The sequence below is a fragment of the Talpa occidentalis genome, unplaced genomic scaffold (assembly GCF_014898055.3).
Source record: "Talpa occidentalis isolate TD23 unplaced genomic scaffold, MPIMG_talOcc4v2.1 talOcc4.16, whole genome shotgun sequence".
NCBI lineage: Eukaryota > Metazoa > Chordata > Mammalia > Eulipotyphla > Talpidae > Talpa > Talpa occidentalis.
In genome coordinates, this window is record NW_023601653.1 from 39405207 (window position 1) to 39432214 (window position 27008).

The following is a 27008-nucleotide window of genomic DNA, read 5'->3' on the forward strand; positions in this document are numbered from 1 at the left end:
TGAAGCCGACTGGACCTGGGCTTTTGGTTTTTGGGAGTGCTTTTGATTACTGCCTCAATTTTGCTGCTTGTAATTGGTCTGCTTAGGTGTTGTATTTCTTCTTTGGATGTATTTCAGCTTTGGATGATTATATCGTTCTAGGAATTTGTCCATCTCTTCTAGGTTGTTGAATTTGTTTGCATATAAGTGTTCATAGTAATCTCTGATTATTCTTTTGATTTCTACTGAGTCTGTTACGATTTCTCCTCTTTCATTTGTAAACCTATTTATATGTGTTTTCTCCTGCTTTTTTTTTGTGAGCCTGGCTAGAGGTTTGTCTATTTGGTTTATTTTTTCAAAGAACTAACTTTTGGTTTCATTGATCTTTTGATTGTTTTTTTATTTCCATTTCATTTATTTCTGCTTTGATTTTTTATTATTTCCTTCCTTCTACTGGCTTTAGGGGTTTTTTGTTGTTCTTTTTCTAGCTCTTTGAGATGTGAGATTAGGTTGTTTCTTTGAGTTCTTTCTTGTTTCTTGATGTGAGCTTCTGTTGCTATATATTTTCCTCTTATTACTGCTTTTGCTGCATCCCATACTTTCTGGAAAGTGGTGTCCTCCTTGTCGTTCAACTCAAAGTATTTTTTAATTTCTTCTTTGATCTCCTCATTAGTCCAGGGGTCTTCCAGTAGTGTGGGCTTCAATCTCCATGAAGTGGGAGGGTTCCTTTTTCTTTTCATGATTTATTTCTAGTTTGATGCCTTTATGATTGGAGAACAATAGTTGGAATGATTTTGATCTTCATATATCTGTTGATGTTTGTCTTGTGGCCCAGAATGTGATCAATTCAGGAGAATGATCCATGTGTGCTTGAGAAAAATGTATACTCGGATTTTTTTGGGTGCAGTGTCCTATAGATGTCTGTTAAGTCCATGAGTTCTATGTCTTTATTTAGGGCTCTAGTGTCTTTATTTATTTTTTATCTCATTGATCTGTCCACTGGTGAGAGTGGAGTGTTGAAGTCTACCGTTGTATATGTATTTTCTTTAATGTCCATTTTCAGAGCTGATAATAACTGTCTAACATATTTTGGTGCTCCTTCATTTGGTGAGTGTATGTTGATGAGTGTTATATCTTCCTTATGTATTGTCCCCTTGATCATAATGTAGTGTCCGTCTATGTCTCTTTTTACTTTTTTTAATTTGAAGTCTATTTCATCTGATATAGGTATAGATATCCCTGTCTTCTTTTTTGGTCCATTTGCTTGTAGGATTGTTTTCCAACCTTTTACTTTCCATCTATGTTTCTCTTTTGTGGTTAAATGTGTTTCCTGGAGACAACAGAAGGATGGATTTTGTTTTTTAACCCAGTGTGCTACTCTGTGTCTTTTTATTGATGAGTTTAATCCATTTACATTTAGAGTTAATATTGATATGTTGGCATCTGTATTTGCCATTTGGTTTGTCTTTTTTGTGATTTTATTCCTCCTTTATTCTGTTCTTCTTGATCATTCTTCTGTTAGTTTTGGCTTTAGGACTTCTTGTAGAATATTTTGGAGTAGAGGTTTAGTTGTAATGAATTTCTGTAGTTTCTGTTTGTCTGAGAAGGTCCATATTTTTTCTTCATAGTGGAAGGAGAGCTTTGCAGGGTTCTTGGCTGACACTTGCTGTCTTGAAGTTTGTTGAATATGTTATTCCATTCTCTTCTTGCCTGTAGCTTTTCTTCAGAGAAATCTGAGGTTAACTTGATTAATTTTCCCTTATAAGTTATCTGTTACTTTGCCCTTGTCAGTTTCATTATTTTTTCCTTGTCTTGGACTCTTGCAAGCTTTACTATTATGTGTCTTGCTGTAGTTTTTTTTTCATTGTGTTGATTGGGTGTTCTTCTCACTTCTTGTATATCTATATTCATCTCCTTTTTCATGTTTGGGAAGTTTTCTTCAATTATCTCCTTGAATAATTTCTCAGATCCTTTGTCTCTCCTCACCTTCTGGAATGCCTGTAACTCTCATATTTCCTCTCTTCGTGGAGTCTGATAATTGTCTAAGGGTATTCTCATTCTTCTTCATTTATACTTCTCTCTCTTTTTGTCTTTTGGTTCTTTTTATTTCTGTATCTTCAAGAGTACTGATCCCTTCTTCCGTTTCCTCAGTCCTGTTTTCAATGCTTTTCCAAGGTCTTTGTCTCCTCCAGTAATCTTTTAGTCTCCTCCTTTTCTTTTATTTCCTTTCTTAAGGTCTCATTTTCATTCTTCAGTTCATTGATTATTTGCCTCATCTCATTGTACTTTTTAATCATAATAATTATTAATTCTCTATCTGACAGGGAGAGAGTTTCTTCCATGTCATTGTTGTTGGTGACTGATTTTCTTTTTGTAGTGTGTCCTTCTCCTGTGGGTTTGCTTGGTTATTTGTATTTTTCCTTCTCCCTGCTGTTTGCTTTCTAATTTATTCTATGCTTTGGGACATTGTGCCACTGGTGTTGGCAGGCATCTCTTTGGATTGCTCCTTCAGAGGTGTCGGAAACTGTTTACCAGACTGAGACCAGCATTGGTAGGCCAAAACACCAGGGTGTTGATGTTGTGTTGCTGGGCACTGTCTCTTATAGTTCCCTCCCTTGGTATTTACTCAGTTCCAGCAGGGAATCAGTTAGTTGGTGATTTTGCTCTGGTAAGTAGGTGGCACTAGAGATCTATACTTGCTGACCTGTGCTTTTCCCCTGTAGTTCTCTGAGAAACTGAGGCGGGGAGGGGAGCACCTTGACATGTGTTATTGCTCATGCTGAGTGCTGTGTCTGCTCCTTGTTCACCTGGTGCTGTGCCTGTGGCTGTGTAGATCCCGTGCCCTGAATTCTATGCTCTAGTTCCCAGTCTCAGGGTCTCAGATCCAAAATGCTGGCTTTCACCCTGTGCAGTGCCCAATGTTATGGTGCATCCCATGCCACAAATTCTGTGCCTGGCTCTCAGTTCCAGAATGGGGTCTTGCTCCACACCTTGTTTCCCTTCCTACTTCCATTTTTGTGGCCCACCCCCTCTCAGCACCTGAGGATGGTTTTGGAAACCCTGGCTTCCAACTATTAGGAAGTTGGTGATTTTGTTCTGGTCACTAGGTGGCACTAGAGATCTTTCCTAGTATCCTTCCAGAGCTGTGCTTTTCCCCATGGGTCTCTGGGGAACTGAGTGGGGGTGGTGTGGAATGGCTCAATGGCGTAGGGAGCTGTGTCTGCCCTGTGCTGCGCGTTGTGGGGATCCCAGTCCCCGAATTTCGTGCCCTGGTTCTCAGTTCCAAAGCCCTCAGGTCTGGGATGTGGGCGGTAGCCCAGTTCAGTGTCTACAGAAATGGCACCTTTTGCAGCCCACTCCAATGCCCGGGCACCTGGTTTTTGATTACTCAGTGAGGGTCATTCACCTCAGTGACGGTTCCCACTTGTCTCTGCACAAACCTAGGTCCCAGGCGCGGGGACCTGGGCAGCTGCAATCCATATATGCTTTTGGAGCGTGCACACTTTTCCCACACAAGCTTACTGGCTGGCCTTGGGCTATTTGTAGGTCTCTCCGCAGAATCCTTATCTTCCTCTAATGGCACCTGGAGTCATTCACTCATCTCCGTAGAGATTCGCACACAGTTCTCCACAGTTCCCATTCACAGGGTGCGGTGCCTGCAATAGTTCCTTTCCATTCACAGTCCCGTTTGTTTGATCTGTAGTTTGTTCTCATTGTTGTTGTTATTGTTGTTTTCTTTCTGTTGGTCGGAGTGTGCTGGCTTTGTGGGTGGGGGAGGGGAGCAGGGTTCTGAGCTTTCCTCTCTTCTCTTCCTCTTATATGACAATTTTCCTCTTTGGGAAGTTTGCCAGAGTCGCCCATTTATCTTCTATGTCCTGGTTTTCTCAGGCACCTGCCGCTTTTCCTCCTTATTAACTTTTTTTTAATGGGAAGACTTACTCGCAGTGTTTCCCTGCCACCATGTTGAGCCCTCTCTCCCTTTTCTTGTTGTTTTAATGTTCTTTTATATATACCCCATAAATAGAAATGCCCACAACATACTTAACCAGTTTTTAAAGTTTCCAGTATGAAAAAAAAAATTAAAGATTGGAAAGTCAGACTTGTTAAAGACAACAAAGGAATACAATATGTTAACAAGAGAAGATTGAAGGGCTAAAGTAAATTAAGAAGTTTTGATAAATGGTTTTATTTTAAGCATATACACACATACTATGTTAATTATTTTAATTGTATTATTCAAAAAGTCTTCTTGGCCTACCAAATACGTACCTATCCTACCATGGGGAGCATACCCACCCAAAGCTTTCTTTGGGTGTGTACATAGCCATTTTTTTTCTGGAATTTTCTGTTTAGTAGGTTAACTTTAGATGGAACTAATCTGACTTGTTATCTAGGAAAAAAATGTTTTCACATAAATTCCACCCTGATTTATGAAATTTTCCTCCAATTAATATTCTGGTAATGAACTGTAATAAATGGCTTTGACATAGTACTAGAGACTGGAAATTTTGAAACAAAAATGACATTTTCCTGTTCTTACACACACCTAAACTCTCCCAAAGGATCTGCTATTTGTCGGCTAAGATTGGCATAATAAAATCCACAGATGGTGAGTGAAACAACAGAAATGTATTTTCATAGAAGTTCTAGAGGCCAGAAGTCCAAAATCAAGTTTCCAGTTGATACAGTTTCTGGTAAAGACTCTCTTCCTGACTTGCAGATACGACTAAGTTCTCATGGCCCCTCCTGCACATGAGGAGAAAGCAAGTTTCCTGGTATCTCTTCCTGTAAGAACACTATCCCACTGGTCAGCAACCCACCCCTAATCATTTAACCACAATTGCTTCCTTAAAGGCCCCATTTCAAATTTTAGCCACACTGAAATTAAATATATAAATTTAGGGGGAAAATTAAGCATTCAGTCCTTAACAAAAGGTATTCAAATATTACATTGTTTAGTTCTTGATGTAATTCCTTCCTTTTTTTTTCCATAGTTTTTCTTTTTCTCTCATACATTAAAATACCCACATTGATATCCATACACACATTGTTTTATGAAAAACTCTATCATTAAGATAACTAAAGTTTAAAGTGGAAGCTAAACCACATAATATATGAAATGTCAAGACATGTTTTGTGGTGTATACTTTCATCTCAGGAAGCATAAATCTGTGCTGTTTTAGAAATGACTTGTGGTTCAATTACTATAAAACAGAATTTTGACAGAAACTTTTTGTTTTTGTCCTAAAATACAGTATGGGTCAATTCAGTCTGGGGAAACAAAACTACTAATTCTCTCTTTGAACATTATTCATTCTGCTCCTGAAAGATACAATCTCACCAGATATTCCTGGAACATCTTCAATATAAATTATAACTATTTTAAAAAAGAAACATAATTTTCCTCCCAAAACCCCAGCAGAAGTTGTGAAATAAGAAAAATCTACCTTCACTGTCACCTACCGTCCAATCCTCATTGCCTCTCTACCCTGTTTTTAGGGCAGGGTCTAGTCAAATAGTGTAATTATAGCTAAGAGTGCTTGTTGAGCAGTTAGAGCAGGGAGGGCAATGCCTAAAGAAAATTAAATGACCAACTATATCCAGGATCCCTGAAACACTTGTCAGAGCCCAGCCCAGAGAGAGCCAAGAAATGCCCAGAGGGGAGGAGGCAGATACTTGCCCCAACCTGCTGCCAGGGCTGATAAAACTACACCCTGGGACCACAGAAGGGGGAGTGACTTAGAAATCCTGCCCAGACTGATAAATCAACACCTGTCCCGCTATCCCCAGCCCTAGCACCTGCTCTGTAAACTCCAGACAGGGATGGAGTAATCAGCCCTCCTCCCACACCCTTCCATACCCAGTTCCCCATTTAAGGCTGGAATTCCCTACCATTCTTCTATGGGCTTTGCCCGCCAGGACTTCTTCCTAGGGGTATTGTTGCTGAATGAATTTTATTTTGCTTTGCCTAGATGTTGCTTTATGGCCATAGTCAGAAACCAAGGAACCCCAACTCCCAGTAATATGTTGACTTTGGAAAGAGTTGTACATCAGAAATTATGTCACTTACTGTGTGACCTTAAACAAGGTATTTAATGTCTCAGTTTTCTCATTCATTGATCAAATATTTATTGAGCAATAATTATATGGCAGGCACTCGACTAAGCACTGAAGCTACAGTGAAAAGGACATGAAATCTCTGCCCTCCCAGAGTCCAAAGTGGGGATTCTAATACCTTTTTCAGGAGGTTTCTTAAAAGGATTAAATAAGCACTTGTAGTGCCAGGAAGGCACAGAGCAGGATCTCTATGATCTGAGCAGAGGGCAAAGGAGAGTCCTGGAGCCCTCAGTGGCTTTTCAGGCATTTATTGAGCTTTTTACAAGGCAAGGGGTGGGTGGGGGGAGGAGGTTGGCAGGCCTCCCCACCCCATCTTCACTCTTTCTGGGCTCTCTGGTATTCTCTTGTGGTCTCTGCTTCTCTGCTGGTTCTTCTCTACTTCTGTTGCTCTCTTCTGCTGGTTCTACCACTGTATTTCGCCATACTCCACCGCCACACCACGCCAGGCTGTCCTCTGCCACAATGACCTTGTATACCCAGTCTCTTGGCACCCACCCACGCACTCCCACACCCCACTCCAGGTGCTGGCCATCAGGCATGCATGTAGGACCGCAGGGGTCCGCTCTTAATGCTAATGGCAGGAGGGTGGAAAAGCCTGGTAATTTTTACTTACCCTACAGCACTTCACAGTTATAGCTGCACAGTAGAGTCCTCCAAGGACCTTTTGGAAAATACTCTTGCTTTCGAGACACCTACCTTTGAGGCCTAGTTACTTCAGAATCTGCAGGGAAGATCTAGTGTGATCTTGTGATTTATTGGAAATAAAAATATGTATATATTTAACTAAGATGACTAAAATTTATTTCTCATACATATTTGGTCTTAATCCAAAATTCCTGGCTCTTTAGCTCCCCTGGGAATTTTCTTGACTGTTAAATGGTAAAGGTGTCTCTTGTTATGTTAATGACAACAACTTTTAGAAGCCCCCTGAGAGGGTGAGTTCTGGTTGCCAGGGAAACCAGCAAAAAGGATTTCCTGCTAGAAGTAGGGACTAGAGGTGGAATTCAGTTGCCAATAGCAGATGATCACTCCTGCCTAAGTAATGGAGACTCCCTAAAAGTCCAAGAAGGAGCTTCTGGGTTGGGACATGTGAAGATTTGGGGGAGAATGGTACACTTAGTGCATGGAAGTCTGCTCCTTTTCCCATACCTTGCCCTATGCACCTCTTCCACCTGGTTGTTGAGTTGGATCCTATAGTATCCTTCAAAATAAATCAGTTTTTTGGTAAGAAAATGGGTTTCCTGAGTTCTAGCAAATTAGTTGAACCTCAGGTGGGTCTCCTGGGAATCTCTGGTTTCTAAACAGTCAGTGGCACAAATGATAACCCAGGACTTCTAACAGGCTCCTGAAGTCTGAGAATGGGGTGATATAGCCAATTGGTCTATATCAGGGACTTGCCTGGCACTTGTGGTCCTTGTCTGAAGTGGAGGGTGGTCTTCAGTTTCACAGGAGACTAACCGGTGGCACTCGATGCTATCTCCAGGTAGATAGTGTCAGAATAGAGTTGAATTCTTGAGACACCCTGCTGGAGTCTGAGAATTGCTTGCTGGTGTGGGAAACTCCAGCACCCACACTGTTGGAAATTGGGTCCTCAAACCCAACTATGCACCAGGACACTAGTATTTCCTTAAAGCTACCCAGAGGATTCTATTATGTAGCCAGCATAGAAAGACACTGAATAAGTCTTAAATATGGCTCAGAGTAAGAGGTCAATCAGTTGTAGGATAACCTGTCTAAACATTTAGTACTAGTGGGATAACCTATATAAACATACGTAGACAAACTCATAATAGCAGCATCCAACAATGAATCTGAAATGAATACAAATCTTTTACGCAGTCACAAATACCACAGAAGGAAGGGGAAATAATAGGCAATGAGGTCAAAAAGGTCCCAAAATACCGTCAACTAATATGGACAAGTGAGCCAGCAATACTCAATGGAGAAAACATAATTCCTTCAATAAATGGTTCTTGGAAAACTGGATATTCACATAGAAAAGAACGAAACACAACCCCTATTTTACACCACTTATAAAAATTAACTCAAAATGGATTAGAGACTTAAATGTAAGACCTGAGACCATAAAAATCCTAGAAAAAAACAAAAGGAAAAAGTTTCTTGATATTAGTCTTGGCAGTGATATTTTGGATATTGTACATAGAGCACAACAAAAAAAGCAAAAAAAATTAAATTAAAAATTTTCTGCAAGACAATTGAAATTGCTTCACATAAACAAAATTAAAAGATAGCATTAGAAAGGGAGAAAATATCTGCAAATCACACATCTCGCAAGGTATTAATAATGCCCCAGATATATAAGGAACACATACAACTCAATAGGAAGCTATGTAATAAAAATGGGCAAACGACCTGAAGAGACATTTTTACAAAGAAAACATTCAAATGACTTTGAATTGGTGCTCAAAGTCACTAATCATCTGGGAAATGTAAATCAAAACCACAGGAGAGGTCACCTCAGACTTCTTAGAATGGCTATTATCAAAAAGATAAGAGAAAATTTTGACAAGGATGTGAAAAGGGAAACCTCATGCACTGTTAGTGGGAATATAAATTACTGCAGCTACTAGGGAAAACAACATCAAGGTTCCTCAAATCATTAGAAATCAAAGTACCATATGACCCAGCAATTCCACTTTTGGAATACATCTGAAGAAAACTAAATCAAAGAAATATCTGCACTCCCGTGTTCATTGCAGTATTATTTACAATTGCAAAGATGTGGAAACAACCTAAAGGTCCATCAGTGGATGAATGGATAAAGAAAATGTGGTGTATATAGATAAAATGGACTATTATTTAGCCATTAAAAAGAAGGAAATCCTATCATTTACAACAACATGGATGAATCTCAAAGGCATTATGTTAAAGTGAAATTAAGGCAGACAATGATTAATACTGTACGATCACAATTAAATGTGGAGTCTTAAAAAAAAGGCAAAAACAAACAAACTCAGAAACAGAGGGATTTGTAGTTGCCAGAGGAAAGGTTGAAGGTGAGAGGTAGGTGGGAAGGAGGAAGAATAATTAAAGGTTGTCAAAATGTACAAGCTTCCATTTATAAGGTAAATAAGTTCTGGGAATGTCATATGTAGCACAGTGACTGTAGTTAACAGTACTGTATTATATATTGGAAGGAGAGTAGATCTTAAAAGTTCTCATCACAAGAAAAAACATATTGTAACCACATGAAGTAACAAATGTTAAGTAAATTTAATGTGGTAATCATTTTATAATATGTATGTATATCAAATCCATTTTGTCGTATGTCTTAAACTTATATCATGTCTCATGTCAATTATTTCTCAATAAAACCATGGGGAAGGGAGAGGTCCCAGAATGGAGCAATCTGGGAATCATGTGAGCTGATACATTTTTATAGGGTTCATTCTGACTGATATTTTGGGAATACACTGGAAGGAGTGAATGCAGAACCCTGGAGACCAGCTAGGAAGTAAGTACAATGATCCAGACAGGAGCTATTAGTGCTTACAGCAGTGTCTTCAGGGACAGCAGTGAGAACTAGCCAGAAGGGGGCATTTCTTAAAAGGGAAAGGAACCGACTGCATTTTAGATGTAAGGTATAGGAGGAGAAGAGTCGAGAAAAAATGCCAAGGATTTTAGACTGAACAAAAGAAAGAACTCACTTGTCATTAGCTGAGATAGGAGAGTCATAGTAACTTCTAATTAATGAATATGCTATTGCTATAGCAAGGAAAAATAAGGGCAAACTATTCTAATTCATACAAGGAGTTAGTGACTACGTTTTTCTTCTCTCAATTAACAAACATTCAATGGATTTGCGGTGTACTAGGCATTGTGATAGGTGCTCAGAATCCAGAGACACACTGATTTGACCCAAGAGATTTAAAGAGACAGAATGAAAGCTGAGTGGGGACTTATTCGAGGCATCAGAAAAAAATTATCTTTGGGAGTGTTGCTTTTGGGGAAGAAATCTTGCTCTGATTTTCTAAAACTAATTAAGTAACCATCCTCTTACTGATTCTGTGGTCTTGGGCACATTTAAATTTTCTGGTCTTTAATTTTCTAATTAATCTATCTAGTGTAATGACTATTCAGTGATTATTATTTTCTTCTATCTCTGATACTTGTAAATAGAAAATTGCCTCAAGTATAAAATTCAGGGTTAGCCCTTCCTTGTTTACACATGAAGAAAATAATGGTAAATTCAGTTTGGCTCCCCAGATACTCTATGTGGATGATCTTGATTCTTGGATATTTCTGATGTCTTCCCAAGATGGAAATGAAGTCCCTGACCCCCATCCGGTCCTAAGCCAAAGTCCTGCTCAAGGGGCCATATCTCAAGGCCACTATTAAAGCAAAAAGTTCCAACATTGGGCCTCCCCGGTGGCGCAGCGGTTGAGCTCTGGGTTGCGAAGCTGCCCGCGGCCTCTGCAGCGCCGGTTCGATCCCCGGCTGCTCCCCGGCCACCGGAGGAGGATCCCACATGACGCGCAGACCCCTCCTGCTGCCCGCTGCTCCCGTTAGCAGTGTACTTCGGTCCTTCTGCCTGCTCTGCTCCCTGCTCTGGCTATGGTGAATTCTCTCGCCCTCCCGCACTTCGCACTTCTGACTGTACCCAGTGCTTGTATAAACAAACAAACAAACAAATAAATAAATCTTTAAAAAAAAAGTCCCAACATTTATAACCCTGAGGACAGCTCTAACTTAACATACTTCACATTGCAGAAAGAATATTTGAAACAGTGCTATAGCGGGGCTATAAGGGCTATAGTGGGTCAAAGGACAGTGCCAAGTCTGTGGGTTCTCACCTGTGCACACAATTTCAAGACCACTCAGGTTCAGGGTACAACAATGGGGGGTTATTTAATATACAGGGGAAACAAAGAGTTCTCAAGGCCACAAGTGGCTGGCCTCTCTACTGCCTGCAGTTGGAGGTGGCCACAGCACTGGAGCTGGTCCAGGGGGCCCCGTGCTCCTCCCTGCCAGGGCCTGCATGCCCTGGTACAGCATGGTAGTGGAAACCAATGCCACCCGCCATCACTGCTGCAGTGATAGTGATAGCTGCATCACCCGCCATTCTGCCTGCAGCCTGAGCTCCCTGGTCAGGGGGCAGTAAAATGCCCACCACCCTGTTGCTGGCATTGCCCACAGACAGTCCTCTGGGGCCATGCGCTGGAACAGGGACTATCCACAGGCAGCCACTCCAGGTGCAGGCAGAAAAGTACTGGTCTTACCCACAGCTTGTGCTGCAGGGCCGGTTTCATATTCACCACAAGGTCCCCATGCCAAGACACAGTAATGGACCTCATTGTGTGGGGCAGTGGGCATGTACTTTCCCAAGTGCCCAGTCTGAAAGTTTACTGAGAATTGTTTGATTGCTTCTTCTCCCCGCCATCAGGAAGGATACCCAGGTCCTGATAAGCTCAGAGGAGAACTGCTATTGCAGCCATTGCAGCCCACATACACTTTGGGGGCACCTTCCAGCTCCTGGTATACTCAGCCCCCAACTCCAACCTGGGTGGAGACTGGTCATTTAAATAACACACTGGGCATCCCTGGTGGCACCAGGGGTTAAGTCTCAGCGTTATGAAGCTATCCTCAGCCACTGCAGCATGTGTTCAATCCCCAGCCAGGGAGCTAACTCACATGGGGCAGCAGACCTCTCCTGTCTCGCCCACTGCTCCCTTCAGCAGTGGATTTCAGTCCATCTGCCTGTTCTGCTCCCCATTCTGTCTCTGGTGGATCCTCTCACCCCCACACCTCTGGCCTGCACCCCAGTCCTTGTATGCATAAATAAATAAATGTTAAAAAAAATAACACACTCCTCCCAGGGCCTAATAGCTAGTTGCCTCTAAGGAGGGGAACTGGGAAAGACAGAAGCGTGTGGGATTCTTTCCTCTAATACAAAAAGATTGAGCACCTACCACCTACCATCTCCCTGTAGCTGATTTAGGTCCTGGAGATACAGTAGCGAACAAAATATGCAAAAGCCTGTGGACTCATGAACCTTATTTTCTACTGGGAGACAAAAACAATAGATTACATACATTTTAAAAAGCTATAAAGGTTACGGTTATAAACGCTAAGTAACAAATGTCTATCACACAGTACTGTAATTGCCTATTCACTTATCTGTCTTTCACTACAATGGGCGCAGCTTAAGGTGAGGGAATGAAACTTGTTTCTGAGCCTCTGCGCTGTTCCCAGCCACCGCACTTGTCCGGCACTTCACATACCTCTTTCCTCACTCCCAAGCATCTGCTAAAGTGAAGCTTTCTCAGAGAAGCCTTCACTGATCAGTCTATCTAGAGACACGTTCCACCCCAGGCCATTAGCCCCTTCCTCAGCCTCATTTTTCTTTTCAGCACTTATCACTAGTCTGTGTTACAGTATCTACATATTTGCTTCCTGTCTGTCGCCCCTGTAGAAAGTCTGCTCCAAGAGGAAGGCATGTTTTCCATCTGGTTTACTCATGTGCAGACAGCAATGCCCAAAACAAGGCAGACAGCAATCTGCCCACTGGCTGAGCAAATGAACGCTGTGCTAACTAGACATTGATACCTGTTCTCTAGGAGCGCTTGTGTACGTGGGGTGTGTGTGTGTAAACATGGGCACAAATGAAATGAAGACCTGGGGGGGGTGGCGTTGGGGGGTGTCAGGAGTGACAGTACAACCCCATGGTGATCACTTGAGAGGCAGTGTGAAGGGTCTGGAAATACAGGAGAGGGCACATCCCTGGTTTCAAAGAATTTCTGTCTCCTTTGTTTTCAGTGCCAAGATATAAAGGGAAAAGGGAGAAGGGAAGAGGGATGAAGAAAAAGCAGAGTGCCCCCAACTTGAATATTTACAGACTGGGAAGAAACAATGCTCACCCAACAAAGGTTGCTCTGGGTCTCCAGATTTCCGCTGCTTCAAATCTTAGGTTGGTTTGTATTCAGAACTATGCCATTCACTGTCCTCTTCTTTTTTCCCTTCCAGTTCTGAACATGAACTTCGGGGTCCCCTAAGAATGTCTTGGAGTGGAAACTCTCAGAGAGCAGGCCTGACTGAGAACTCACTCTGATTAGCAGGGGTTTCCAAAGATTTTGTTGGAAGAAATATCTCTTATTTCTAATAATTTAAAAATAAAAAAACCTAAAAATGTTTTTAATTAAGATATAATCGAGATCTAATTATATTAGTTTCAGGCATGTAACATAATGATTTGATATTTGTATATATTATGAAAGATCACACAGTTTCAAATATTTTTTGTGATAAGAGTTTTTAGCTAAAATTTTTATCAAGTTTCAATTATACACTATAGAATTATTGACTATAGTCAACATGCTGTATATGACACCCCATGACATTTATTTTTTAACTGGAAATTAAAAATACAAATAAGTGATTTTTTTTTTACTTTCTACTTGTGTTATTCTTGGTTTTGGTAATTTAAAATCTTCAGAAATGGTGACATTTTACTTTTATAGTCAAAAATCAAAATGTTTAAAAATCATCGTTGACAAACCGTCCAAGTGCTGATTTGACTATAATAATCACTAACTTTCCTAGAGCACTTTCCAGTTTAAAAAGTCGCTTCACAAAAACTGTTAAGCAGCAAGTATTTGCCCAGAGCTGGAAAGAGTGTGTGAAAGATTATATAATTCAGGACAAATGCTCAAAATATTACTGAAAAATGAATTGTAAATTAGCATTAAATGTTAAGCTAACCATAAAAATGAAACATAGGTTCCATAGCACGTATTTAAAAGAAAAAGATTTTTTTCAAAAGCCACTCATAATCCATCACTCAGGAATACACTGTTACCACTTTGGTATATTTCCTTCAAGTCTTTGCTTTTAAACAATTAGGATCATAGTGACTATATAATTTTCAATTCTGCTCTTTTCATTTAATATTCTTACACAGCATTATAAGGCTTTTCTCACACCATTATAAATTCTTTTTTAAAAAATATTTATTTATTTATGCATACAAGAACTGGGGTATAGGCCAGAGGTGTGGGGGGATTGAGAGGATTCATCAGAGACAGACTGGGGAACAGAACAGGCAGAATGACTGAAATACACTGCTGAGAGGAGCAGCGGGTGAGACAGGAGAGGTCAGCTCCCTGGCCAGCTAGGGATCAAACTGGTGCTGCAAAGGCTGTGGATAGCTTCACAGTGTTTACCTCAACCCCTTGCACCACCAGGGAAGCCCCCATTGTATATTCTTAAAGGTCTCATTGTAGTTGCTGCAGAACAGTCAGAAGTTTTGAGTGGTCTCAGTTTCTGTGTTAACTGTGTTTATAGTCTGGGTGGAGTGGAAGCTTCCTGAGCTGGCAGTGCCACCATTCCAACTGGGAATGCTGGCAACCGTGAGATGGGCCATGACAGTGGGGTCTAGGGAAAATGGAAAACCTATCTTGAAATCTTACATAGGGCTTCAAGATCTGCTAGTTGATCTTGATCTACTCCTTGAAGATTCCAATCAGATCCAGCAGTAAACCAGATGCAAGGAGAATGCAAAAAACATTGTATGCTGACAAAGCAAGAAGGTAGAAAGTGAAGCCATAGCATACTCATCTTCTAAGTTACATCAATTAGAGAAATGGGATTTTAACTTTTTTATTAGTTTAATGTACTACCCCATCTACAACTTTGGGGGCATGCTTTGCATTCATGAGAACCCATTTGGATTTTGTGTGCCTTAGGAACACGTGAGCAGCACTATGGGAGAGCCACAGGGAACTACCTTCATGGTGGAATGGCTGCCTGGGTACCCTAAAGGCCTTCTCTCTAATATTCATGGTTTGTTGGTGCAATTTCTCATGCACCATTTACACTATTTTGTTGTGTGGGTTTTTGTTGCTTTTCTGTTTTGCATTAAAAGCTTATGTTATTAAGCTTGCAGCTGTTTTTGTACAGCCTGCAAGCTAAGAATGATTTTTACATCTTTAAAGGATTGTAAAAAAAAAAAAAGAAAGAAAATGTCTATCATATCCATCTATCAGATCATCTTACTACTTTGTCAACTATTTTTCCATAGGCTGGAGAAAAGGGCTTTTTGGTCCCCCCAAAAGAATATGAGATAGTGACTGTGTGTCCCAAAAAGTCTAAAATATTTACTATCAGACTGTTTATAGAAAAAGTTTCCTGCCCACAGGTAGGAGATAGACTCCAAATGTCAGTGGTTTTGCCTTGCTATGTAAACATCCAATATAGATGTTCCAGATTGACAGAAGCCTTCTCTCTCTGATGTTCTGCATCAGTGAAATCTTAGAGAAAAGTAGGTTGGAAAATGCACACTGGCTTCTTTAAACACACAGAAGTGATATTGTCTCACTTTTATTGGCAAGACACAGTAACATGACCACACAGGGGCCAAAGGCTGAAATTCAATCTCTATCTGGACTGACACCATCTTTCTGGACACTCTTCCTTAGACGTTGCATGTCAGAGCAAGTACTCCTGTGCAAAAGGGATAGAACACACGTTTGGTGGATTTCTCTGCCAAGGTTCAATTACATGTATACTTTAAAAAAATTTTTTAAGTAAGTGTGCATTAATAATTTCACTGGAAATTCCATTTTACCTGCAAGATGTCTGCTTGGGAAGAGTTTCTTAGTATCAAATTAATCTTGTAAGACTTGAGAAGGAGCTGCACCTCACTGCAATTATGGGGAAATCAAACGAGTGTTAACTTGTGTCAACACTGAAAAAAATCAGATAGAAAAGATGCTTCAACAATCTGTGATCTTCCCCGCTGCACCAATTAAGGTTGCACCAACAGTGCTCCCAAACGGGCCTCCCATCCTTTCAATAATATTTGGTAAAAAAAAACCCAAAATTGTTTGATGTGACTAATAAGTCTGCAGTTCTGCATAATTCTTCTCTTACACAAACTGTAATTCTCTGAAGTGTTTGCCTAATGCTTTCGTAAAACCCTGGTGCCCTGCTTGCTCAGAGATTTCTAGACTAAATAGATGATAGTTGGAAAAACCCTTTACTCCCCAACAGCTGTAGATACCTTTGTACTGTGATGCAAACCCTCTTTTTTTTTCCCCCCAAAGATTTTATTTTATTTATGCATACAAGAGCTGAGGCACAGGCCAGAGATGCGGGGGGTGAGAAGATTCATCAGAGACAGTGGGAAGCAGAACAGGCAGATCAACCGAAGCAGTGGGCGAGTCAGGAGAGGTCTGCTGCACCATGTGGGTTGCTCCCTGGCTGCCCGGGGATCGAACTCAAGGCTGAGGATTGCTCCATAGTGTGATGCTTAAGCCCCTGCGCCACCAGGGAGGCCTAATACAAACCCTCTTAATTATGACTTAATCAGCCTCCTCGTTATAGGAAGAAGAGAACACAGTAGAAAAGTCCTTCTTAAGTAAAGCAGGGTGGCAAATGAGAGCTTGAAAATCTATTCAGTGTGCTGTCAATGTAAGGAGATGGTAGTTGGATTGCTTTTTCTAAAATTGGTGTAGTCTCAACTATCAACATTGCTTAACTTACAGATTAGGAGAAACAGATTGTATCCAAGACCTCACAGATTTTAAGTGTGCACCCCAGGTCCAACCTCAAGCTTTTTTTTTTAAGATTTATTTTATTTATACAAGAAGCAGGGTACAGGCTAAATGCGTGGGAGGGTGAGAGGATTCACCAGAGACAGAGCTGGGAACAGAGCAGGCAGACTGACGAAATGTACTGCTGAGAGGAGCAGCAGGCAAGACAGGAGAGGTCTGCTCGTCATGTGGGTTGCTCCAAGGCAGGCAGGGATGGAACCGGCACTGCAGAGGCTGCGAACAGCTTCACAGTGCTGCGCTCAACTGCCTGCGCCACCAGGGAGACCCTAACAACAAGCCTTTTTAAAAAAGATTTCCCCACCACCATCTCTTATATCCCTGGACCCTGTCTTCCAATTCCCCTTTTAACCTAAACATCCCACTTCATTTATAGTATCCAGTAATTTTTTTAAAGTATTTTGCTTTGTTGGATTATCTATGGTATAAACCTGCAGTATTTGTCATTCTGACTTGCTCTACTACACATAATTCCTTCAAAGTCCTTCCATTTTTGCTGTAAATGGCAACATTTTGTCTTTTCTTTAAGCTGAATAATATTGTCGTGTGGCTATATCACATCTTCTTGATCCAATCCTCTATTAGTGGGCAATTAAGTTATTTCTATGTCCTAGCTCCTGTATATAATGCTGTGATAAACATTGCAGAATACATGATTTTTTTAGTTGATGGTTTCACATACTTTGCATAGATGCCCAAGAATGGGTCATGTATTTCCTTTTTGTATTTCCTTTTTTAAAGGTTTTATTTATTTATTTATTGCGTAGAAGAACTGGGGTGCAGGCCAGAGGAGTGGGGAGCAGAACAGGCTGATTTACTGAAATATACTATAAGGGGAAAGGTGGGCAAGATAGGAAAGGTGTGCTGTGCCATGAGGGTCATGTCCCTGGCTGGGGATCCAACTCAGGCTTTAGCAGTGATAGCCTGAGATTTAACCCCTAGGCCACCAGGGAGGCCTCAGGTCATATGTATTTCCATTTATAGTTTTTAAGGTAAGTTCAAATTGCTCTCCATAAACAGCTGTACCAGTAAAAATTCCCACCAGCACGTAATAGGATTCCTCTTCCTCTGAATCTCCTACAGAACTTGTTACTGGGGGCTTTTTAATATGTGTCATTCTCATGATGTGAGATAATATCTCACAGTGGTTTTAACGTGCATCTATCTTGTTAGAAGCAAAGATGAACATTTCTCCATGTATATCCATTGGCCTTCTGCATATCTTCTTTGGCAAATTGTCATTCAGAGCTGCTGCCCATTTATTAATTGTGTTGTTTGTTTTTCTATTGTTGGATTATATTAGTTTTTTTATTTATTGGATATTAAGCCCTTGTCAGTTGTATAATATCAGTTCTTCTATTCAGTAGGATGTCTTTTTAACCTATTTGTATTTTCTTCACTGTAAAAAAAATTTCTAATTTGAGGAAATCTCAATTGTTCCTTTTTTTTATCTCCCTTGCCATGGTGGTCAAGTCTCCCAAGACATTTCTACCAGCGATGTCATAAAACATCCCCCTAAGTTTTCATCTACACATTTAATTGTTCCAGGTCTTCTAGCTAAATTCTTAATGTATTTGAAATTTATATTTGTGCGTGGAGTTAGAGTGTGATCCAACTTCCTTCTTTACAGGTGGTATTCCAGTTTTCCCAACACCATCTACTAAAAAGACTCCTCCCATTATATGGTTGTGGCTGCTTTATCACAAATTAAGTAGTGATATGTACACAGATTTATTTCTGGGCTTTTGATTCTATTCCAATGGTCCTTGTGGCCAATTTTATGCTACCACATTATTTTCAGTTGTTGCTTTATGTTATACTTTGTATTTTTTAAATTGAGGTACTGTTGGTTTATATAATTATTTATTTGTATTTAAAGAGTATAGGACCACCCACCTCAAGTATTACTACCATAGTGCACTTACCACCAAAGCACCTGGTGTTCCACCACCTTAGTTCATTTGCTCCCTCCTCAGCTTATTCCCTATACTATCCTATGTTTAAAGTAAGATAACATGATGTCTCTATTTCTCTCCCTTTTTCCTCAGATTGCCTCTTGCTATTTGAGGCCTTTTACAGTTCTATATAAATTTCAATATTTTTATTCAATGTCTTTGAAGACTGTTATTGGTATTTTTTATGTAGATTCTGTTAAATATATATATACCACTTCAGGTAGGATAGTCATTTTGATTATATTGATTCCCCCATCCATGAACATGGGATATCTTTCCATCTCCTTATATTACTAAGTTCATTAATAATGCATTGTAGTTCTTATTGTATGGGACATTTACTTCCTTGGTTAGGTGAAATTCAAGGCATTGATTCCTTTTTAGGCAACTGTGAATGAAATTATTTTATTTATTTGTCTTCTCATTCATTGATTGGCTATTTGTATGTTGTTTTGTAAACTACCACCTTGTTATATTTGTTTATTATTTCTAATAGCTTTTTGGGGGACTCTTTAAGGTTTACTATATATAACATATTGTCAGTGGCTAGTGATAGTTCCACTTCTTTCTTGCCAATTGAATTCCATTAATTCCTATTTTCTGATTTTCCTTTCCTTTATATTTTGTTTTGGCTCCATTTCCATTTCTTATGTGTTATTTTTATTGATTTTTCTTTGAAGTTTCTACTGAAATTAGTACATGATGGACTATCTGTGTGGCCTATTGGATGATCTGGTGTCAAACTTGTTCTGATGGGCCACATTGTTACTCTCCTCCTCCACCTCTGTGTTATATAAGTAGATGTTTGTTATGTCTAAGTTTGTTGTTCTGCTGCTTTATAATAACCACTTTCACACTTTTTTCATATGTGTCTTGGAGTTGATAAAATCTTTTAATTTTTCTTTTCAGTGGAACTCCTTTCTTTCTGCCTTGACTGTTAGGTTTTCAGGATAAAGAATATTTTCCTTTGAATACTTTAAATATCTCCTGCTATTCCTTTTTGCCTATAAGTTTTCTGCTGAAAGTCCATGGACAATCTAATTGATGTTCCCCTATAGAGCACCCTTTTTTTTTAAGATTTATTTATTCATTTTATACAAGAACTGGGGTACAGGCCATATGCACGGGAGGGTGAGAGGATTCACCAGAGACAGAGGGAGAAACAGAACAGGCAGACTGATGAAATACACTGCTGAGGGGAGGAGCAGGTGAGGCAGGAGAGGTCTGCTGCGCCATTTGGGACCCTCGCCAGCTGGCCAGGATCAAACTGGCAAAACAGAGGCTGTGGACAGATTCACAGCGTGGCGCTTAACCGCCTGCGACTCCAGGGGAGGCCCAGTACCCTTTTTTTTCTTAAAATGTTTTTAGTATTCTGTCCTTGCCATGATGTCAACAGTTTTATTATAATGTGTCTGTCTGCCTGACATTTTATTTGATATTCTTGAGCCTTTTAAATCAGGTCATCTGGTTCATTTTCTGGGATGAGATGCTTCTCAGTAATGATTTCTTTAAATAAATTTTCTATATATTTTTTCTTTCTCTTTTCCATCTGGGATCCCCATGGCATGAAAGTTATTTCTCTTTGGGTTACCCCACAGGGTTCTTATATTGTTTTCTCATTTTGTTCCTTTTTCTCTTTGTAGTTCTATTTGTGTGTTCTCTGACGTTGTGCTTTTGTCTGCTACTATTGTATTTTTCTAATTTGGTCATAATATTTTTTAGAACCAATAGTTCTAATTGTAACAGTTTCACACTTTCTTGGTCTTTTTTTCTGTTTTACATCACCCATTGTTTTTTTTTTTAATTTTTATATTTTTAAATTTTTTTTAAATTTTATTTTTATGTTCCCCATACAATTGCAACCCCCTTATTTTGACCCCCATCCCTCCTTTCCCCGCCCCTCACACCCCATAATATGCCTCTGGTTCATAGTTGTTTGTTTATTTTTATTTTTTCTTTCTTATAGTTATTCTTTTTCCTGGTCCCTTATTTAGGTTTTCTAGATTCCTGCTATGAGTGAGACCATCCAGTATTTTCCTTTTTCTTTCTGGCTTATTTCGCTGAGCATGATCCCTTCCAGCTCCATCCATGTTGCTGCAAATTGCATGTGTTTATCTTTTTTGAATGCTGAGTAATATTCCATGGTGTATATGTACCACATCTTCTTGATCCAGTCATCTATTTTTGGGTATTTGGGTTGTTTCCAAAGCTTATCTATTGTAAATAGTGCTGCTATAAACATAGGGGTGCAGGTGTTCTTTGGAATTGATGTTTCTGTGTCCTTTGGGTAAATACCTAGGAGTGGAATTGCTGAATCATATGGGAGCTCTATGTTTAGTGGGTTGAGGAATCTCCACACAGCTTCCCATAGTGGTTGGACCAGTTTGCACTCCCACCAGCAGTACAGGAGAGTTCCTTTTTCTCCACATCCTCGCCAACATTTGTTGTTGCTAGTTTTTTAATATGTGCCATTCTCACTGGTGTAAGATGGTATCTCATTGTAGTTTTGATTTGCATTTCCCTGATTACAAGTGATGTTGAACATTTTTTCATATGCCTGTTGGCCATTTGTATTTCCTCTTCGGAGAAGTTTCTTTTTAGCTCTTCTGCCCATTTTTTTTTAACTTTTTTTTTTAAAGATTTATTTATTTATACAAGCACTGGGTACAGTCAGAAGCATGGGAGGGTGAGAGAATTCACCAGCAGAGCAGGGAGCAGAGCAGGCAGAAGGACCGAAGTACACTACTGAGGGGAGCAGTGGGCAGCAGGAGAGGTCTGCGCACCATGCGGGACCCTTCTCCGGTGGCTGGGGAGCAGCCGGGGATTGAACTGGTGCCTGCAGCTTCACAACCTAGTGCTCAACCGCTGCGCCACCGGGGAGGCCCTCTTCTGCCCATTTTTTGACTGGATTATTTTCTTTGTTTTTGTTGAGTCTCATCAGCTCTTTGCAGATTTTTCTGATCAGTCCTTTATCATTAGTGTTGGGTGCAAAAATTTTCTCCCAGTCGGTGGGGTTTCTCTTTGTTTGGTTATTGTCTCTTTTGCTGTTCAGAAGCTCTTCAATTTGATGTAGTCCCAGCTGTTTATCTTTACCTTCACTATCACTGCTTTGGGTGATGTGTCTGTAAAGATGTTTTTGAGGTGCATGTCATGTGGTGTTTCACCTATATTTCCTTCTATATATTTTATGGTTTCAGGTTTTATGTCTAGTTCTTCAATCCATTTTGAGTTTGTTTTTGTGCATGATGTGAGGTAGTAGTCAAGTTTCATTCTTTTGCATGTAGCGACCCAGTTTTCCCAGCACCATATCTTGAACAAACTTTCTTTGCTCCAGTGCATATTCTTTGCTCCTTTGTCAAAGATTAGTTGACCATAAATATGTGGGTTTATTTCTGGATTTTCTATTTGGTTCCATTGGTCCATGTGTCTGTTCTGGTTCCAATACCATGCAGTTTTGATTATTTTGGCTTTGTAGTATAGTTTGAAATCTGGGAGAGTGATGCCTCCATTCCCTTCTTTTTTTTCAGGAGGGTTTTGGCTATTCGGGGTTTTTTGTGGCTCCATATGAACTTCATCAATATTTTTTTCTATTTCTTTGAAGAATGACATTGAAATTAATTGGAATAGCATTGAATCTGTAGATTGCTTCTGGTAGGATGGCCATTTTGATAATGTTAATTCTTCTGATCCATGAGCAGGGGATGTGTTTCTATTTCTTTGTGTCTACTTCTATTTCTTTTAACAGTGTTTAATTGTTTTCTTTGTATAGGTCCTTTACTTCTTTTGTTAGGTTTATTCCCAAGTATTTGATTTTTTTGTTTGTTTCAATAATAAAAGGAATGGTTTTCTTGATTTCTTCTTCTTCAGATTTATTGTTTGTGTATAGGAAGGCTACTGACTTTTGTGCATTGATTTTGTATCCTGCCACTTTACTAAACTGATTGATTAGTTTAATTAGTTTTTCTGTGGAGTTTTTGGGGTTTTCTATGTGTACTATCATATCATCCACAAATAGCAATAGTTTGACTTCTTCCTTGCCTATTTGGATTCCTTGTATGTCTTTCTCTTGTCTTATTGCTCTGGCAATTGCTCTTGTCTTATTGCTTCCAGTATTATGTTGAAAAGCAGTGGTGAGAGTGGACATCCTTGTCTTGTTCCAGATCTTAATGGAAATGCTTTCAGCTTTTCACCATTGAGAATGATATTGGCTGTGGGTTTGTCATAGATGGTCTTTATGATGTTGAGGCGTGTTCCTTGTATCCCGAGAATTTCAAGGGCCTTTATCATAAATGGGTGTGGTACTTTGTCGAATGCTTTCTCAGCATCTATGGATATTATCATATGTTTTTTATATTTCTTTTTGTTGATGTGTTGGATTACATTGATTGATTTTCAGATGTTGAACCATCTTTGTGTCCCTGGAATAAATCCTACTTGGTTGTGGTGAATTATCTTATGGATGCATTGTTGGATTCTGTTGGCAAGGATTTTGTTAAGGATTTTTGCATTAGTGTTCATTAGGGAGATTGGCCCATAATTTTCTTTTTTTGTGCCATCTTTGTTGGGTTTTGGTATTAGTGTAATGTTGGCTTCGTAGAACGTATTTGATAGTATTCCTTCTTGTTCAATTTTTGAAAGAGTTTGTATAGGATAGGCACTAATTTACTGCTGAACGTTTGGTAGAATTCATTTGTGAAGCCATCTGGGCCTGGGCTTTTGTTTTTGGGGAGTGCTTTGATTACTGCTTCAATTTCGCTGCTTGTAATTGGTCTGTTTAGTTGTTCTATTTCTTCTTTGTCCAGCTTTGGATGATTATTTCGTTCTAGGAATTTGTCCATCTCTTCTAGATTGTTAAATTTGTTTGCGTATAAGTGTTCATAGTAATCTCTTATTATTCTTTTCATTTCTACTGAGTCTGTTGTGATTTCTCCACTTTCATTTATAATCCTATTTATATGTGTTTTCTCCCATTTTTTCTTTGTGAGCCTTGCTAGAGGTTTGTCTATTTTGTTTATTTTTTCAAAGAACCAACTTTTGGTTTCATTAATCTTTTGGATTGTTTTTTGATTTCTAATTCATTTATTTCTGCTTTGATTTTTATTATTTCCTTTCTTTACTGGCTTTAGGGGTTTTTTGTTGTTCTTTTTCTAGTTCTTTGAGATGTGAGATTAGATTGTTTCTTTGAGTTCTTTCTTGTTTGTTGATGTGAGTCTGTATTGCTATATATTTTCCTCTTATTACTGCTTTTGCTGCATCCCATACATTCTGGAAAGTGGTTTCCTCCTTGTCATTCAACTCAAAGTATTTTTTAATTTCTTCTTTGATCTCCTCATTAGTCCAGTGGTGTTCCAGTAGTGTGGATTTCAATCTCCCTGAAGTGGGAAGGTTCCTCGTTCTTTTCATGATTTATTTCTAGCTTGATATCTTTATGATTGGAGAAGATAGTTGAAATGATTTTGATTTTCATGTATCTGTTGATGTTTGTCTTGTGGCCCAGTATGAGATCGATTCTGGAGAAGGATCCATGCGCACTTGAGAAAAATGTGTACTCAGAATTTTTTGGGTGCAGTGTCCTATAGATGTCTGTTAAGTCCATGAGTTCTATGTCTTTATTTAGGGCTCTAGTGTCTTTGTTTATCATCCATTGTTTTTGTTTTTTGTTGTTTTTTATTTAAATCTCAGAAAGTATTGTAAAAACTGTTGCCTTGAACTCCTCTTCAGGCATATTCTGCAGTTCTTTGGATTGAGACTTCTCTCAGGACTTTATTATGACTGTTGTGACATTCACTTTTATTCAGCAAATGAACGTTTTAATAGGGTAAAATCTTAAAAAGATATTGATCTTAGAACCACCTATTACCCTACTACCCTTCATGTCCATTCCCCAGAGGCAGTCACAGTTATCAATTTCTTGGGAAGCAATCACAAGTGTCATTTGTACATGATGCTCATATTAACCTCATTTTCCTAGATTAAACTATGGTTTAAGTCCTTGGATGTCCTGATGACTTCTATCCTTCACTATTATTTTAGCCAAAAGGCATAATCTGAAGACATTAGTTCTCACAAAACAGTATCCTCCACCCCGTTGGCTTGAGGCAAAACTGCAATGTGAACCAGTTGACTTGGAAACTATCCTTCATTCTTCTGTTCCCTCCCAATGTCCTGTCACTTCTCAGGACAACCAGTACCCTTGTGCTGTTCATTACCATGCCTCACCCAGCTCGCTTCTGACCAAGTAATGATCTATGCTCAAAAGAATCAACACTTCATCAAGTCTGTTCATGAGATACAGCAATTAATACTAGTGGTGAATGAAAGAGCTTTCTTTTGCAGGTTACTTCTAAAGAATATTTTCAATTTAGCAAAGACATAATTGACTCAGAATAAATCTGTAATTATGGGATTTACCATTGATAGTCAACAAACACAAATCTTTTTCAACTTATGATGGAGTTACATCCTGATCAGCTCATTATAACTTGAAAATACCATAAGTCAAAAACATATTTAATATACCTCATCTACCAAATATCATTGCTTATCCTGGCCTGTCTTAAATGTGTTTGCATTGGGCTACATTTTGGTAAAATCGTCTAACACAAAACTTATTTTAAAATAATGTGTTAAATAGCTCATGTAATTTATTGAATACTGTGCAAAAAATGAAAACAGTCTGTAGATTGACTGAGTGGATGATTGGGAACTGATTCGCTGCCACTGCCTAGCACCACAAGGGAGTATCATATAGTATCTCACTAGCCCAAGAAAATATCAAAATTCAAAATTTGAAATATAGTTACTGCTAAATTCATATTACTTTTGTGCCATCATAAAATAAAAAATGATAAATGGAAGCTCACAAGTTACTTACTATCTGTATTTGTTGAGTAACTTCCATGTGCAAAGCACAGAGCTATGGAACAGAAACTTACATTGGAGGTGACCAATGTCTACCCTGAATAGATTTCTGGTCCTATTTCAGAAAGATATGGCATGACTAAATTGGTTGCTAGGGGAGAAAGGAGAAAATCCAAAATAATAGTAATAGGTTTTTCATGAGTCGAAGCTGATGGTTTCTCTTTGTTTTTAATTCCTATCTTGTGGAAATTTTTTTTCTGTTTTCAGTCTGTCATAGAACAGATGGAAACATAATTTTTGATTCACAGTTTATGAAGCTAATTAAATATTCTACCATGCTTCATGCTCTATCACATTTCCCACATTAGCAATAGTCCTCTCCTAGGACATTTGTCACAAAAGGAACCCTGGGATATTTGGCACAGAGAGATTATAAAGTAGGAAAACTAATGATATTGCAAGTGGCATTCATGCATCCAACAAATTTTTTTTTATTGAGTCCCTTCATATGCTAGCACTGCTCTCGGGGCTGAGGATCCTGTCAACAAGACAGAAAGGTCTTTGTTCTGTGAAGAAAAATAACGAGCAAGTAAATAAGTAAACAAATGACAAGGTTTTTCAAGAAGTGCTGTAAAGAAAATAAAGTTGAATTATATAGAGTGACTGGAGATGGAAAACATTAAAAAGGTGGGCAAGAAATGACCTTTGAGAAAATGGCCATTCAGAAAGTGTCTAAATGGTGAGAAGAAACTAGCTCTTCAAAAATCACAAGGAATTGCATTACTAGCAGAGAAAACAGAAAGCAGAGAGGTCTTATCCTAAAAAGAAGATTGGTACATAAGTAACGCCAATGTGGTCATATTCAACAACCCAGCCTTATATCCTGCCTCCTCTACTCTCCACCCAGCTGTTAACGCTGATGCCACTGGGGTCGTACACCAGGAGGTTGGAGTTATGTTGTTTAGTGCATCAAATAAAATACTTCCTGGCTCCAATATAGAAGCTTTAGTGTGGTTCTGGTGAGATTCCAATTCCCACTTCACAGTATGGTTCACAAGAAGTCAACTAGCAACAGCCAGGCAGCACTGAAGCCTGGGGAAAGAATCCAAACACGAAAGGCAAAAGATCTTCCATGGGTGGCTTTATTTTCCTCTGATTATATTTGCTTTTTGGAAAAAGTCAAGATTGTTTTCTAGGTAAATCTGATTAAAAGGTACAGAATATTCATCACAACACACTTTGTGAACTTTTATGTCATCATATTGCTTTTATGATGCAATAACCAACCAACTGGATCATAGAGTTTGGTCTTCATTGATATTGTAAGTTCATCATCCCTCATCTAAATTCTGAATTTTTTTTTAATTTTGAAAACTGGATCTTTTTCATAATTATTGGGTTGCAATACCTGACAGAATGTGATTTATTTATAGCCTATCACAATTAGTGTCAATATTCAAATACATCCTTCTAAATGTAGAGATAATAAAATGCTTGATTTAAATATATTGCCCTGGGACCCACTGGG